At 41.4% G+C, this 14,524-nt stretch overlaps 1 protein-coding gene across 3 annotated transcripts in view; it reads right to left on the reverse strand.

The window, feature by feature from the left end:
* LOC102172279 (serine/threonine-protein kinase Sgk3) overlaps positions 1 to 14,524 on the reverse strand; it is a 112,350-nt gene that overhangs the window by 57,544 nt on the left and 40,282 nt on the right. For 2 of the 3 annotated variants that reach the window (XM_018058447.1, XM_018058445.1), the window contains exon 1: positions 6,068 to 6,180. The exons of the other annotated variant lie outside the window; for it this stretch is intronic. The gene's annotated coding sequence lies outside the window, so the exon portion shown is untranslated. Of the gene's footprint in view, positions 1 to 6,067; positions 6,181 to 14,524 lie in introns of those variants that run through there. 3 annotated transcript variants of the gene reach the window in all.

Here is a 14,524-nt window from a genome sequence, read left to right on the forward strand (position 1 = left end):
GCATGTGACTTGTTTATGGAGAAGCCCCGACTATAGCACAAAATTTGTGACTTCTTTACCACCATGCACTCAGTAAACCCCAATATACATTAGCTTGTTTATTCTTTCAACAAATGGGTGGAAAGAAACACTTGGGAATTCTAATTTGCCAAAGAATATAAGCAAGATCCTCAAAGCAGCCACCGCCTTATTATTCCTTCATCAGTCTCTAGAATCACCCATTTCTCCCCTTTCACTAGATCAATTCTATTACCATACATACTGATATACTACAGTATCTTAATAAAATTTTCCTTAAAACATATAGATTTAACAGATACACAGTGCTTACCAAGTGCCACAGATATATAATTAGTCTATGCTACAACTTTCAATATTTGCATGAATGAGTCTATCTGATAACACCCTTAACTAAGGCGTTTTATAAACAAAGAAAACTCAGGGTAAACACAGATGATTATACAGTGTGATAAAGGATACTTTACTCCAAAGCAAATATTTGCTTTCAAGGTTCTTTTTCTGACAGTAAAATTTCACTGGTTAGCACATTAGAAGAAATTTCCCAAAGACAAAATTTACAATCAATTACGAATTTAAATTATAGTACACTTTCAATTTAAATTGTAGTATGTTTGCTTTAAATCCTGACCTTACATTAGCTGCTGTTAGTAAAGATGCAGATTTTTACCTTGAAGTTTTAACATTTCAAAAATTAGGTCTTAACCTAATCAAAAAAATGGGCAGAAGATCTAAACAGACATCTCTCCAAAGCAGACACACAGATGACTAATAAACACATGAAAAGATCCTCAATATCAATAATTATTAGAGAAATGCAAATCAAAGCTACAGTTAGGTATCACCTCACACTGGTCAGAACGACCATCACAAAAAAGTTGACAAAAAATAAATGCTGGAGGAGGTATGGAGAAACGGGAACCCTCCTACACTGTTAGTAGGAATGTAAATTGGTACATTATGGAGAACAGTATGGACGTTTCTTAAAAAACTATATATAGGACTATCATATGATCCAGCAATCCTACTCCTGGGCATATATCCAGAGAAAACCATAATTCAAAAAGATAAATGCACTCCAATGTTCACTGCAACACTATTACAACATCTAAGACATGAAAGCAACCTAAATTCCAAGAGAGGAGTGAATAAAGATGTGGTGCAAATAAATGGAGTATTACTCAGCCATAAGGAAGAATGAAATAATGCCATTTGCAGCAATACGGATAGACCTAGAGACTGTCATACTGAGTGTAGGGAGACACAGAAAGACAAATATCATATGGTATCACCTGTACGTAGAATCTATAAGAATGGTAGAAATGAATTTCTTTACAAAACAGAAAGAGTCACAGATGTAGAAAACAAACCTACAAACCTATGGTTGTAGAAAACAAACCTATGGAAGGGAAGGGGGATAAACTGGGAGATTGGGAATGACATATATACACTACTATATATAAAATAGATAACTAATAAGGACCTACTGTATAGCATAGGAACTCTACTCATTATTCTGCAAGGACCTATATGAGAAAAGAATCTAAAAAAGAGTAGATATATGTATATGTAAAACTGACTCACTTTGCTATACACCTGAAACTAACAAAACACTGGAAATCAACTATACTCCAAGAATAATTATTTAATTATTTTAAAAATCCACAAAAATTAGGACTTAACATATGTGTATTTTTTCCCCTGCCAACTCTTTCCTGTCAATAGAAACTACAGATTCATCCCAGCAATGGTAAAATAAATTTAGAAGATATTTGTAAGAAAATAAATTAGGCTAATGAGTGCCCTAGAATGGAAAAACTCCAGTTGAGGTTTGGGAGGCAAGAGAGAAGGAAAGAAAATTAAACTGCAGAAATGTCTACACAAGTTCCGTAAACAAGATTTAATCTATTAGGGAAAAAAAAAATCACAAGTTAAATAAAGGCAATCACTCAGCTAGAATATGTGCAAGGGCATGTTTATAATGAAACGAAGCAAAATATATGCAAGCAAATGCTGACAGAAGACTTAATAAAGCTGGAAGCTTCAACAACAGACAAATTCAAGAATCCTGTATCTATCACCTTTCTCTGAAGAATTTAAAAGCTTCTGGCATTTATCCTCTGTATATATCCAGAAAATAAACAACAAAAGAAGCACAAACATTTTATGAAACAATGAAGGAAAAGAAGGTAAACTGCTCTCTCTGCAGGTCAGAAAGAAGAGAATGTTCAGTCTTCCAGCTCAGAACACAAAGGGAGACAGTATTATTCATGTCAAGAGATGCAAATACAAAATACAGCTTAGGAATAACTCCTCACAAGAAAATCTAAAGCTGCAGATGGCTCCATGAATCTATCTTCCTCTAATGGTTTTCTGAGTGAGTCTGTGTATTTTTTTTTACACTTGGGCCTGGCCGCCTACATGGGTGTTGGGTCTATTGCTCTTCCTTCCAAAAATCCAGACCTCAGTAACTTCATTAAGAATTTTTCTAGAACTGAGCTTCCTTTGCCTTCTTCCTGGAGTGTCCATCTTGTAGAAACAATCGCTGAGGCTCAATATTTCATGATTTAAAGACCTAATAAGGTGAACTTTATTTTATTTAAAAAGGAGCTAAGTGGGTGCATAGCTTGGTTTCCTCAGAAAAGTAACTGATATTTGTGTGTGCATGTTTCCCGTCCTCCAGGAGCTTGTATATACCAAAAAAGAAAAGACAAAATGCCCAGAGAACTACAGAGTGTGCCAAGTTCTTTAAAAGTCATGAAAAGTCACTAGACTTCAGAGGCAGGAAACACATTTTCCAAGTAAACCTATATAGATATCTGCAGTAGCGATAACATGTGAGAGGTTTTGAAGGCTGGGCACTTAGAAACAGCAGCAAAAGTCCTCGGGACAAACACGTAATAGTCATATAGTCCCATCTGTCAGAACTCCTGCCCACCTGGAGGAAAAGACCTACTTATTAATAAAAATAGAAAGAGAAACTGTTGTGAGGCAACCCTGGAAGTTTATAGGGAATCACCACCAAAGCCTTATTTTACTTTCACATTTACAAGCATAAGCTGGAAATCACTTTTCTCCTATGTGGGAGACACAGGCTGGCAAAGTGGATTTGAGATCGTGTTACAGAGAACTCAGCGCCAGCCTTCTCACTCTGGATTTCATCCTGCAGGTGAAGATGTGAAGGCAAACGAGAAGGGAGCTAGTAGAGCTGAAGGTGGAGAGGACGAAATGGAACGCAGGAGGAAGACACGGGAACGTGGCAGCAACAGGAATGGCAGGACTGTGAAAAACTGACAAGAGAACTAAGTCAGTAGCAATTATCTGCACATGCAGTGCCAGGGAGAAGGAGGAATCAACACTGCCTCCAGGTTTTGCTTCCCTGGTGGCTCAGACAGTAAAGAATCTGCCTGCAATATGGAGACCCAGGTTTGACCCCTGGGTCAGGATGATCCCCTGAAGAAGGAAATGGCAACCTGCTCCAGTATGCTTGCCTGGAGAATTCCATGGACAGAAGAGCCTGATGGACTACAGTCCAAGGGGTCACAAAGAGCTGGACACGACTGAGCGACTAACACAACAGGACAAATAACTAGAAATGGGGGGAGGGTGGAACATGCCAAAATGAATGGTGAACTGGCTTAAGTAATTACTAGTCCTAGCTGGAAATGCCTGCATGTGACCCTCCCTGGTGCCAGGCACTTCGGGAATAGCAGAGGACACAACTGGCAAGCACCCCTGCCCTCATGGAACTTACTGTCTCGTGGCAGACAACAGATAACAGACAAGTAAACAGACAGGCAAATATACATTACAGGAAGAGTAGGGCTGAACGGGATTTTAAACAGGAGGGTCTGACTGATACAGCGACATCTGAACAAATACCTACAGGTGAGGGGGTGGACTCGACAAGGAGCCAGGGAGAGTCAGCAAGCAACAGACCAGTATCTCCAAATAATTTCACTTCAAGACGCTTTTGAAGTTAGTAGCAATTGCAAGGTATCTCCTTCATGACTGGGACTCAAGTCTGATTTCCTTGGGCTAGCATTTGGTAACTATCTTACCCAACCAAGGAAACTTCACCAATAATACAATGATAAGAAACTGCCTAGAAGGTCAATGTGTTTACACTGGCTGTTTACATTCCTTACATGAGAGAAAAGGGCTGTATAAAATAACAAAACCAAAGCACTGTTAGAACATGTTTGTACAAAGCTGAAGACAATCATCTTGTTCTCAAAGCAATCATTGATGTGGCAACTCTGAGACTTGTGATTTAAATCAAAGGTGCTAAAGAATGATTATGAATCATGCAATTAAGCTATGAAGTAGGATGATGCTGAGAAAAATCATTCACAGCACCATAAAACTGTCAAAAATAAAAATAGTACTATCATGAACACCAGAAGTAATACCATCCTTTGATTTTATAATCTGCTTCTCAGCAGAGCTGAATTCTAGTCTAAGCCCTGTCACTTACTGGTTTTGGATCCTTGGGTCTGACTCTCATCTATGAAGGGCAGCCCATCTGATTTTTCAGATTCCTTACAATACTGGCAAGTTAGGATTCTTAGGATGGTTAGTTTATGTACTCTGGTTTACCTCATTTTGCAATAATATTACAAATAAGTACCCACCCAAGAAACTACAACTTATAAGTTCTGTATAAAGTGAGATGAACTTCTTTTTGAGCACCAAAGCTTAGTGCTTAAAATGAGGCTACACTCACTGAAAAAGTGCTGTCTTTCTTCAAGCCTCTTTGAGAACAACCCTCAAGATGCTGAGGTTTCGGTATCATTTGAGAATGGCTTTGATTTAGGCTTCCCTGGTGGCTCAGATGGTAAAGCGTCTGCTTACAATGTGGCAGACCTGGGTTTGATCCCTGGGTTGGGAAGATCCTCTGGAGAAGGCAATGGTAACCCACTCCAGTACTCTTGCCTGGAAAATCCCATGGACAGAGCCTGGTAGGCTACAGTCTATGGGGTCGCAAAGGGTCGGACGCGACTGAGTGACTTCACTTTCACCTTGATTTGGAAGAACGGAGATGATCACATCTCTAGGATGACAGAATAGTAATGAGACGTTTTCCAGTGGGATTCAGTCTTTGAAAACTGTTCCAAAGCAACCTCCAAGCAATGGTTCTGCAGGAAGGTTTTTCTTTCTACTGTTTTGAAGAAGAATGCCCATCTGACTGCATAATAAAGAAAACGGCCCAAGTTACTGTGGACTATGCCTGCAATGCAGGAGACTCAGGTTCAATTCCTAGGTCGGGAAGATCCCCTGGAGAAGAGAAGGGCAACCCACTCCAGAATTCTTGCCTGGAGAATCCCATGGACAGACCATGGGGCCTCAAAAGAGTCACACACGACTGAGCGACTAACATGAGCCAGACACTACTAAATAGTAACTCATTTAATCCTCAGAAAAAAATTTAATGCCAGATCTACTATTATTCTCACTATATGCATGCAAAAACAAAGTCATAGAAAAGTTAAGCAAACTGCCGGGGTTTTCATAATTAATAAGTAGATTCAAACCCCAACATTCCAGCTTCAAAGCCTGCCCGCTTAATCTCCACAATCCAATGCCTGTGCAAACCTCCGTGTCCTTGTTGAAATAACAGTCCCATTACCAGCCGCAGCACTCTTCCTGCAAACTTTGTAACACGAAGTCAAAATAAAGGCTCCCGGTAAGCTCACTGCCAAGTTTCTCCTAGTTTCTGAACCACGAGCTAGATATGTACGTTACAAAGTATAAAGTCTCTGCAGCACCTGAGGTCTCTCGAGATTTGTGTGGTGGGTGGAGGGAAGAGTTTCGTGGCCCGGAGCTAGTGCGGTTAACAGGCGCTCCGAAGCTAGAGCCCGACCCTGTCCTCCTCCCTTCCTCCCTCCCGGGGCTCACGCCACGGGGCCGCCCGCCCGCGCCCTGCGCTCCTGCTCCGCGCGGAAGTGGTACCGGGACCCGTCCGGCCAAACCACACCTGCCTCTGGCGCGCCCCGCAAGGGTGCCTCCACCGGGTCAGCGCGGCGCCGGGCCGCCTGCCCACGCTTACCTTCGGGGACAGACGCCCAGCGCGTGGCGAGCGGGAACGCGGCCACAGCTGCGCCACACTCCACAGGCTTCCACGCCGCGCCTCCCGCCCCTCGCGGCCCCCTCCGCGTTCCCCGCCCTCCGTGGCAAGCCACGCCCTCACCTATCAACGGCGCCGTCTCGGTCGCTAGCCCCGCCCAAGCCGCGGGGGGGCCAGGCTTTTGCTCACTCAGCTCCACCCTCTCAGCCTCCGGGGGCGGAGCTTCCGAGAGGAGCTGTAGGCGGGTAGCAGCCCAGGAGGGCCTCGGGTTGTCGGACCCCGAGGGAGGAAGGGCGGGACGCTAGCAGAGGGAAAGGGTGAAAGGAGAGAGACAGCCTTGGGGGGTAGGATGAGGAAAGAGGCTTGGGAAAGGGAAGAGAGGGCACTCTGCCCAGGTTCCAGCTAAGGTGTTGGACTGGGTGAGACAACGTAACGTAACAAGAGTTCACTTATTCAGGGCACTGGCTAATCTCTTTCTCTTCGGACAGTCACACGAATTCTGAGTTCCAAGCGTGAGAAGTCATAGGGAACGGTTTCGAGGGGCAAAGAAAGGAAGTAATTTCTTTACTGATCTTCATCACACAGCCTCCTTGTTTTAAAAATTGTGGAAAGGACTGCCAGAAAGAACCCTCACTCCAGATTTGTTGTTCAGTCACTCGTCTCCAATTCTTTGCGACCCAACGGACTGCAGCACGCCAGGCTTCCCTGTCCATCATCTCCCTGAGTTTGCGCAAACTCACGTCCATTGAGTCGGTGATGCCATCCAACCATCATTCCAGATTTAAATTAATGTTAATCATTCCCTTTCCCTTCAAACAGCTCCCCTCAAACAACTTTTAAACAGAGCAGACCCGAGTTTGGCATTAATGCCCATTGTGTACTACTATGAAGTTTGCCATGGTGTGTACGGATAAAAAGAAAAAAAAAATCAGATCTCTGGAAAGGAATTATTTTAATTATTAATTTGTTTGATTTGGGAAGGTGAAAAAACGATTTAAGGAATCAAGTCAATAACTAATTGAATTATGGTGGGGAAACACACAACTCACTTTGCCACAAACTGGAATGATATACAGAAACCTTCGCTAGAAGATTTTCTGAAAATGGTGCCAAGAGGCCAGCCTAGCTGTGTGGCCTGAAGGGAAGTCACAATATCTGAAGTTCTCAATTTCCTTATCTGTAAAGTGAAGTGATTAGGCCTAGAGACCTCATGATCTCTTAAATACCCTTCCTCACTCCACATTATCCTACCAGGTTCAACGATTAAGGGAGAAGGGCCATGGGAAAGGTGCTGTCCAGTTAGGAGACACACAGAGAAGTTGGGAATTTTTAGGAAAAGCCTCAGAGATCTCTGCCATCATTTCACTGAAGCGCTCCTCTCTGACTTCTCACTCTGGTCCTAGCTCAAAAGTTTAGACGCTTCTTCCTTCTCAATCCTCACAACTAGTCACTAGGTCCTTGATTTTCTCCATTTCAAGGTCTCTTCAATGACCCCTCTCATTTTCACTGTCATCTCTGTACAGAGTACAAATGCAAAGAACTCAGAATCTTGTATCTGACCCTCACTTACTTTTTCCACCTACAATGTCCAACTGCTCTCTGTGTAGGTACATATTTGTCTGACAGACTGTCTTCTCACTGTATGGTACCCACAATAAACAGCCAACACTTCTGCCATGGCACACTTACAGCCACTATTCCCTGCTCAGAATACCTCTCTTCAGTCCTAGTTACCTGTCAGGACTACAATAGCTCAGCTCAGGAAACTCTCTATGTAATAAAATAACTGCAATGCTTAGAATCTGTACTGCTCCACTTGGCACTCAGCAACAACTACTTGTTTTGTTTTCTCTGTTATTTATCACATTTATCTTCAAAACTAAACCATAAGCTATTTACTGAATGTCCCCAAGCTCTGGCCAATCCAGGAAGAAAAAGCTATTTTCAATATCTCAAAAAGCCTAAAAGAAACTATATATTCATCTACAATTAGGCTATTCAGGTTGCCTATCACAGAAAGATTCTCTGTTTTTGTCTGAAATTATACAATGCTGAAGTTACACAATTACTTCAAGTTAACCCATGGATAGAGGAGCCTAGTGGTCTACAGTCCACAGAGTCTAAGAACTGAACACAACTTAGCAACTAAACAACAACAACCAAAGCTTTGATGGACAGTTATATGTGACTGATCAAAAACACAGGAAAATAAATTATTATTAAATAAGATTTGTTTGTTTTGAAGACCAAATCTTTGAGATTCATGGAGCTACATAAAAATAAAAGGTAGCCTACCCATTCTTTGTCACCCCATGGCCAAACAAGTGATGTACCTATGTGTGTGCTAAGTCGCTTCAGTTGTGTCCGGCTCTTTGTGACCCCCATGGACTGTGGCCCATCAGGCTCCTCTGTCCGTGGGATTCTCCAGGCAAGAATCCTGGAGTGGGTTGCCATGCCCACCATAGGGGATCTTCCTAACCCAGGGATCAAACCCATGCCTTTTGCGTTTCCTGCACTGGCAGGTGGATTCTTTACCACTAGTGCCACCTGGAAACCCAATGTATCTATAGTGAGTGAGTGAAGTCGCTCAGTCGTGTCCGACTCTTTGTTACCCCATGGACTGTAGCCTACCAGGCTCCTCAGTCCATGGGATTTTCCAGGCAAGAATACTAGACTGGGTCGCCATTTCCTTCTCCAGGGGATCTTCCCAACCCAGGGATTGAACCCAGGTCTCCTGCATTATAGGCAGACGCTTTACCGTCTGAGCTACCAGGGAAGCCCCTATAATGAGTGCTTAAAAATACATTCATCAGTTTATGATTATTTTCAGTTTTTCTTAAGTTCTCTCTTTCCCTTGCTATAATTAAAATACTGGCCTTTTCTTTTTCATGCAAATAAAGCTGTAGGAGTTTCCCTTTCTAATTTCAAATAAACTTTCAAGAGTAAGATAAACAAGAATCACACAGCACCTCTTGGTGTTGGACTAGAAAAGGTTTTAGTATTCCAGAAACAAACCCTTGATTCACAGTAAACTGCCTGTGTTAGGGGGCCCTAGGTAATATTAAGATCTTTAGAAAGTAAAATTTCCTTCACTGCAACCTTACCCAAACGAAACAAGTAGAAGCAGAACCAAGTATGCAGAACCATACCAAGTAAAAGAGTGAAAACTGATTTGCAATCTATCAATGGCTCCTTGTGTTTTGAAAATGTCACTGGCATGTTTAAGGGAGGCCAAAGAGCTCTGAAGTCTGGCCTAAACAATCTATAAATCACCAGTCACAGCAAACCTTTCTAATATTCTAGAGACTTAAGAAGTATTAAACAGGCAGACTAAACAACAGTCACACTTCATTTTACAGAGTGGTTGTACCAGAGGCTATTTATTATAGACTCTTGGAACTTTTCCTCTCCTCAGACTGTGAGGTGACAATTAAGAGCAGAGCCTTGGGACTTACCTCGTGATCCCACCTGCCAAGGCAGGGCACACGGGTCAATCCCTGATCCAGGAAGACCCCACGTGCTGCGGAGCGGCAAAGCCCATGCCCCACAACTATTGAGCCCGCGCTCTAGAGCCCAGGGAACTGCAACTACGGAGCCTGCGCATTTAGAGCCTGTGCTCCACAACAAGAGAAGCCACAGAATGAGAAGCCAGCACAACACAACAGTGTAGCCCCCCGTTAACCGCCACTAGAGAAAACCTGTGCAAAGCAACAAAGACCCAGTGCAGCCAAAAAAAAAAAAAAAAAGCAGAGCCTTGGGGAAACCGCTGAACCCAGAAGAATAAGATGGAGTGACAAGGGCCATATTTGCCCTCCCATGTAAACCAACAACAAGGAAAGAGACAACATATATATAAAACAGCAGTTCTTGAGATATTGCATGTTAGGCAGTGAAGGAGAGTGATCCCTCAGGGATGGGAAGTGAACAGAGTTTGTCTCAGTTTATAACCTTCAGAGAAATTACAGGCGATGGAAAGGAAAGGGGAATCACAGGCGAGTCCAGCAGATTCCCTGAGCTGAGGAGACAGAGCTGTGAGTTCAGGGAGAACAAGATGGCTGGAATTCACAGGACCAAGTCGGGGAGACAGACAGACAACAGAGAATCCCAGAGATCTGCAAAGGGTCCTCCATGAGAATTCACCAGAGCTGGTCAGTGCATGCATGGAAGGAAACTACTCAGGGTTGAGGAAAGAACAAGCCACTGAAGCATCAGAAGGAACAATACTGAACACTCATAGAGGGCCAGGAATAGTGGCTGTTCACACCAGGCCAACTAGAAAACCTCCCAATTCAATTTAATCAAGAGAGTATTCAGAAAGGTCTTGCTTTGATACTGGAGAGTAACTCTGTGTGTGTGTGTGTGTGTGTGTGTGTGTGTGTGTGTGTGTGTGCACACCCACTCAGTCATGTCCAACTCTTTGAGACCCATGGATTGTAGCCTGCCTGGCTCCTCTGTCCACTGAATCCTCCAGGCAAGAACAGTAGTACCGGTTGCCATTTCCTCCTCTTGAGGATCTTCCCAATCAAGGGGTTGAACCCCCATCTCTTGCATTGGCAGGTGGGTTCTTTACCACTGTGCCACCTGGGAAGTCTATCTGAATCATTACCTCTTCTTCAACTGTAGTTCCAAATTTCCAACTACCTGCTAAATATCTCCCCTCATAAATGAATAAATTAATGGTTTTCCCTTCAATCATCTTTTATTCATAGTACCTCCTCATACCCAGTCACACTAGTTCAAACTAGTTCACACTAGCTCAACTAGTTCACACTAGTTGGATTCTTCTTAGACTTCTTAAATCTTCCCTCCCTTTCCCATTTAAGCACTCAGAGTCTTTGATAATTTTGTTGTTTTGCAGAAATGAAAAAACTGATCCTCAAATTCACATAGAATTGCAGGGGGGCCATATAGCCAAAACAACACTGAACAAGGTCTCACACTTACGGATTTCAAATTTTGTCACAAAGCTATAATGATCAAAACAGCATGATCTCAGCATAAAGACAGCTCTATAGACCACTGGAGTAGAATGGAGTTAATAAATAAACCTGTACATCCATGGCCCACTGATTTTCATCAAGAGTGCCAAGATGATTCAATGGCAAAAGGATAGTCTCTTCATATGGTGCTTGGCCAACTGGCTATTCACATGTAAAAGAATCAAACTGGACTCCTCCCTCACACCACATGCAAAAATTACCTGAAGATGGATCAGTGACTTAAAAGACTAAAAACTATTAAAACTCTTAGATGGAAACACAGGGGTGAATTTTCATAACACTGGATTTGACAATGGATTCTTAGATATGGCACCATAAACATGACCAATAAAAGAAAAAACACATAAATTAGACTTCAATTCTTAGATATGATGCCAAAAAGAGTTAAAACTTTTTGTGAATCAAAGGTCATCATCAGGAAATTAAAATGACAATCTATAGAGTGAGAAAATACAACTGCAAATCATATATCTGATAAAAGTCTAGTACCCAGGATAAAGAAGTTGTACAGCTCAACAAAAAGATAAATAACACAATTAAAAAGTCAGCAAATGCCCTGAATAGACATTTCTCCTAACAAGATATATACATGGCCAACAAGGACATAAAAAGATATTCAACATCACTCAGTTCAGTTTAGTCACTCAGTTGTGTCTGATTCTTTGCAACCCCATGAATCGCAGCACACCAGGCCTCCCTGTCCATCACCAACTCCCGGAGTTTACCCAAACTCATGTCCATCGAGTCTGTGATGCCATCCGGTCATCTCATCCTCTGTCATCCCCTTCTCCTTCTGCCCTCAATCCCTCCCAGCATCAGGGTCTTTTCCAATGAGTCAGCTCTTTGCATGAGGTGGCCAAAGTATTGGAGTTTCAGCTTTAGCATCAGTACTTTCAATGAACACCTAGGACTGATCTCCTTTAGGATGGACTGGTTTGATCTCCTCGCAGTCCAAGGGACTCTCAACAGTTTTCTCCAACACCACAGTTCCAAAGCATCAATTCTTCGGCGCTCAGCTTTCTTCACAGTCCAACTCTCACATCCATACATGACCACTGGAAATACCATAGCCTTGACTAGATGGACCTTTGTTGGCAAAGTAATGTTTCTGCTTTTTAATAGCTATCTAGGTTGGTCATAACTTTCCTTCCAAGGAGTAAGCGTCTTTTAATTTCATGGCTGCAATCACCATCTGCAGTGATTTTGGAGCCCAATCACTAGTCATTAGGAAAATTCAAATCAGAACTACAAAGAGATACCACTTCACATGCATTAGGGTAAAAATAATAAACAATAATCAATAATCAACTTAGTAGAAACTGTTAGTGAGGATGTGGATAAACTGGAGCCCTCATACATTGTTGGTAGGAAAGTAAAATGGTGCAGCTGCTGGGGAAGACAATTTGGCAGTTCTTAAAAGAGTTGTATATAGAATTACCATGTGACCCAGCAGTTTCACACCTAGATATATATCCCAAAGAACTGAAAACAGTTACCCAAATAAATATTTATACATGTATGTTAATAGCATTATTCACAACAACCAAAAGATGGAAACAACAAAATGTCCATCCACATAGACAAACTGTGGTACATATACTCGATGGAATACTAGTCAGTCATAAAAAGGAATGAAGCACTGATGCATGCTACAAGGTGGGTGAAGGCAAAAACATCATGCTAAGGGAAAGAAGTTAGACATAAGAATTTACAGCCTGAATGAATCCACTTACATACAATATTCAGAATAGATAGGTCCAAAGGAAAAAAGAGCAGGCTGGTGGTTGCCAGGGGCTGAGAGACTGGTCAAGAACTCATTAATGCATATGGAGTTTAATTCCAGGGTGATGATAATGTTTGCAACTAGACAGAAGTAGTGGTTGCAAAACATTGTAAATAATCAAAATATCTCTGAATTGCACACTTTAAAATGGTTAACTTTATGTTATATGGATTTCACTTTAATTTAAAAAAAAAAAAACCTTAATGATGACTGAATGAGATCTTATCAGTTTAGCCTCCTAGATCTTCTATATTTTGACTATCACATGACCTTTACTTCCCCTTCATGCACTCCATGCTCTAAGCAAAACAAGCCCTTTCCTTTATATGCAACACAGGCTTCATTTCTCTCTCTATATAAGTCCGACTGATTTTTCAAGGCATTATACAAATACAAGCTCCTTTAAGAATTATTTTTTTAATCTTTTAGTGGGGATGCTCTCTTTTCTGTAAGCTCCTATGAGCATTTTATCTGCACCTCTTGTTTTCTACCTCAGAGTATTTCTTTATATCTATGTATCTATATAGATATATAGAAATATATATAGAATATAAATATACATAGAAATATATCTATATTTCTATATATCTATATCTTTATATCTATTTCTTAACATCCTCTATTATCCAGGAATTGTCAACAAGTTCCATAAGTGATTCACCCTGTTATTCCCAGGATCCTTAGACCCTCTTACACAGAAAAGACACCTAAATAGTTATTAAAGGAAAAAGATGAATAGGAAATGAATTTCTGCATATGAATCCTCTTGGCTTTCATTACAGACTAGAGATGTGTTTTCTTGGGTTTATGTTTGGCTCCAGAATGTCTAAAACACTTTGAAAATTACATGGGGTAATATTACAATTTCCTGATGAAATGGTTATAAAAATATTTCTGAACACTAATATAAAATAACTAGAATTATTGGTATCCTTAATAATTTCTAATGCTAACAGTACAAGTCATAATAATAATTTCCATTAATAACAGTTCTATAGCACATATGTGCTGCACTCTCCAAGCACTTTATATATATTGAGCAGCTATATAAAATTATCACCCCATTTAACAGATGAAAAAACACAAAGTCAAGTAACATGGCCAAATGTTACTTAGCCAGTAACTAGTATGCTTGGGATTAGAACCCAGGTACTTTGTTTTTTAATAATGTTTATTTATTTGGCTGTACTGGATCTTAGTTGTGGCGTGCAGGATCTTTTTTTCTTTTTTTACTTGCAGCACATGAGATCTTTAGTTGTGGCATATGAATTCTTAAATGTGGCATGTGGGATCTAGTTCCCTGACCAGGGATCGAACCTGCACCCTCTGCATTGGGAGTGCAGTCTTAACCTCTGGACCACCAGGGAAGTCCCAGAGCCCAGGTACTTTGGTTCCAGAGTCCATGCTTTTATTTATTTATTGGGTCACATCACACTGCATGTGGGATCTTAGGTCCCTAACAGATCCAACCTGTACCCCTTGTATTGACAGCAGGGAGTCTTAACCACTGGATTCCCCCAGAGTCCATACACTTAACTACTATGCCCTGTCACTTCTCTAAAACAGGAGTTTTACTGTGCATAATAAAATGGCTTGGAAAGGTCAATGAGTGTCCAATAAAACATTTCCCTAATATTTCAGAGCAGGTTAATATGA

Source organism: Capra hircus, chromosome 14 (assembly GCF_001704415.2).
Source record: "Capra hircus breed San Clemente chromosome 14, ASM170441v1, whole genome shotgun sequence".
NCBI classification, from domain to species: Eukaryota; Metazoa; Chordata; class Mammalia; order Artiodactyla; family Bovidae; genus Capra; species Capra hircus.